Below are 3,577 nucleotides of genomic sequence, written 5' to 3'. Positions count from 1 at the left end.
TTGGTGTATGTGAGGTGTTAAATTTCCTCACTATTATTGTGTTACTGTCGATTTCCTCTTTTATAGCTGTTAGCAGTTGCCTTATGTATTGAGGTGCTCCTATGTTGGGTGCATATATATTTATAATGGTTATATCTTCTTCTTGGATTGATCGCTTGATCATTATGTACTGTCCTTCCTTGTCTCTTGTAACATTCTTTATTTTAAAGTCTATTTCATCTGATATGAGTATTGCTACTCCAGCTTTCTTTTGATCTCCATTTGCACGGAATATCTTTTTTGATCCCCTCACTTTCAGTCTGTATGTGTCCCCAGGTCTGAAGTGGGTCCCTTTTAGACAACATATAGATGGGTCTTGTTTTTGTATCCATTCAGCAAGCCTGTTTCTTTTGGTTGGAGCATTTAATCCATTCGTGTTTAAGGTAATTATTGATATGTATGTTCCTCTGACCATTTTCTTAATTGTTTTGTGTTTGTTTTTGTAGGTCCTTTTCTTCTCTTGTGTTTCCCACTTTGAGAACTTCCTTTAGCATTTGTTGTAGAGCTGCTTTGGTGGTGTTGAATTCTCTTAGCTTCTGCTTGTCTGTTAAGCTTTTGATTTCTCCATTGAATCTGAATGAGGTCCTTGCTGGGTAGAGTAATCTTGGTTGTAGGTTCTTCCCGTTCATCACTTTAAGTATATCATGCCACTCCCTTCTGGCTTGTAGAGTTACTGCTGAGAAATCAGCTGTTAACCTTATGGGAGTTCCCTTGTATGTTATTTGTCATTTTTCCCTTTCTGCTTTTAATATTTTTTCTTTGTCTTTAACTTTTGCCATTTTGATTACTGTGTGTCTTGGCGTGTTTCTCTTTGGGTTTATCCTGTATGTGACTCTCTGTTCTTCCTGGACTTGGATGGTTATTTCCTTTCCCATATTAGGGAAGTTTTCAACTATAATCTCTTCAAATATTTTCTCAGGTCCTTTCTCTCTCTCTTCTCCTTCTGGGACCCCTATAATGCAAATGTTGTTGCATTTAATGTTGTCCCAGAGGTCTCTTAGGTTGTCTTCATTTGTCTTCATTCTTTTTTCTTTATTCTGCTCTGAAGCACTTAATTCCACCATCTTGTCTTCCAGGTCACTTATCCGTTCTTCTGCCTCAGTTATTCTGCTATATTTTCCTTCTAGTGTAGTTTTCATTTCAGTTATTGTATCGTTCATCTCTGTTTGTTTGTTCTTTAATTCTTCTAGGTCTTTGTTAAACATTTCTTGCATCTTCTCAATCTTTGCCTCCATTCTTTTTCCGAGGTCCTGGATCATCTTCCCCATTATTATGCTGAATTCTTTTTCTGGTAGGTTGCCTATCTCCACTTCATTTAGTTGTTTTTCTGGGGCTTTATCTTGTTCCCTCATCTGGTACATAGCTCTTTGCCTTTTCATCTTGTCTATCTTTCTGTGAATGTGGTTTTTGTTCCACAGGCTGCAGGATTGTAGTTCTTCTTTCTTCTGCTGTCTGCCCTGTGCTCGATGAGGCTATCTAAGAGGCTTGTGCAAGTTTCCTGATGGGACGGACTGGTGGTGGGTAGAGTTGACTGTTGTTCTGGTGGGCAGAGCTCAGTAAAACTTTAATCCGCTTGACTGCTGATGGGTGGGGCTGGGTTCCTCCTCGTTGTTTGTTTGGCCTGAGGCAACCCAACACTGGAGCCTACCTGGGCTCTTTGGTGAGGCTAATGGCTGACTCTGAGAAGACTCACACCAAGGCGTACTTCCCAGAACTTCTGCTGCCAGTGTCCTTGTCCCCATGGTGAGCCACAGCCATCACCCACCTCTGCAGGAGACCCTCCAACACTAGCAGGGAGGTGTGGTTCCATCTCCCCTGGGGTCACTGCTCCTTCCCCTGGGTCCCATTGCACACACTACTTTGTGTGTGCCCTCCAAGAGTAGAGTCTCTGTTTCCCCCAGTCCTGTTGAAGTCCTGCAATCAAGTCTCACTGGCCTTCAAGTCTGATTCTCTCAGAATTCCTCCTCCCATTGCCAGACCACCAGGTTGAGACCCTGACATTGGGCTCAGAACCTTCACTTCAGTGAGTGGACTTCTGTGGTATAGTTCTGCAGTCTGTGCATCCCCCCCGCCCCAGCAGTTATGGGATTTGATTTAACTGTGGTTGCACCCCTCCTACCATCTCATTGTGGCTTCTCCTTTGTCTTTGGATGTAGGGTATCTTCTTTGGTGAGTTCCAGTGTCTTCCTGTCGATGATTGTCCAGCAGCTAGTTGTGATTCTGGTAGGCTGTCTGATATTATGAAGCCAGTGTGTTCAGGAGCCTGCCCCTCTGAGATATGTGGCATGTACGTGGCTGTATTTACAGCTCCTCCCTCTTCAACCATTGTGTTCTCAGCCCATTTGTGTGCCGCCCCCTTTATTTGCAAGTTACATTTTTATTCTTTCAAAATAAGTGCCTTTAGTGATGTGGTGCTTTAAACGATTTATATTTGTTTGTTTTCAACCTTGGTGTAAACTGAGGTTTTTTGTTTTTTTTTTCCTGGGCAGACCTCTGCAATTTTGAGTGCTCACATGGGGACAGTGGGTGAGTCAGAAATATAGATTTTCCCCTCCCAGCTCCACAGAACTGCAATGTGGCTTTATAACTCTGACCTCTGTTCTCAGTAACCCATTGTTAGTGTTCACTAGGCACCATGGAAGTACTCAAGGCCCAGCCAGGCTCTTTTAAAAATTAAACAAATACAAATTTTGAAAAAAAAGAAATAATTGATTGACAAAGTCAAGGTTGTTAAATAGTATGTATTGTGTTTTGTTTTGTTTTGTCTTAAAGAAATTCTGCATTAAGTGAAGGCATGGGAGGAGAGTTGGGATAAAAATATTTGAAGATTTCAGCATAAGAAAATTTCAGCTACTTTTAATTTATCATTGTGTAGGTCATTCAGGTATAGTAATTCCAAAAGACATTCACAGAAAGCTTAACTATCTCTACTCTTTGAAGAAAATCATTAAATTAGTGTTACCTCCAATAATGATTAAAGAGATTCTATGAAATAGTTTATAGTTTCCTTGAAACAATAAAAATAACAAAAGAAAATATCACAGATTGTAAAAGTGTAAATTAAGATGACTTTTTTGAAATAAACACTTGGCAGTATGTGATTCAAACAAGTATTAATAATTTGGTCTGTCAATTCTCAATCTAGGAAACTTTCCTGAGGAAATAAACTGAAAAGAAGAAAAATCTTTATACCCCAAAATATGTTTATTGTATCAACACTGTTTTTTAATTGTAAAAATTCAAAGACAGTTCTTTGCCCCAAGATATGGCAGTAGTTAAATTAATTGGCTCATCAAGTCATTTGATTATATTATAATCACTGAAATGTTTACAAATACCATGTAGTGACTTTGAAAATGCTTATGAAATAATGTTAAGTAAGTTAAGAAGTATTATACACAGTCAATTATAATTCTTAATAAGCAAATGCAGATAAGAAGGATTCAGCAAGTCAACATATTAATGGTATTCATCTTTGAAGGAGAATCAAATGGTAGAAAACAAACAGTAGTTATGAAATGGAGACTGGAATCCAAAT

This window comes from Globicephala melas, chromosome 20 (genome assembly GCF_963455315.2).
Source record: "Globicephala melas chromosome 20, mGloMel1.2, whole genome shotgun sequence".
NCBI classification, from domain to species: Eukaryota; Metazoa; Chordata; class Mammalia; order Artiodactyla; family Delphinidae; genus Globicephala; species Globicephala melas.
The sequence above is the reverse complement of the archived record's forward strand: the minus strand, read 5'-3'. Positions refer to the sequence as shown.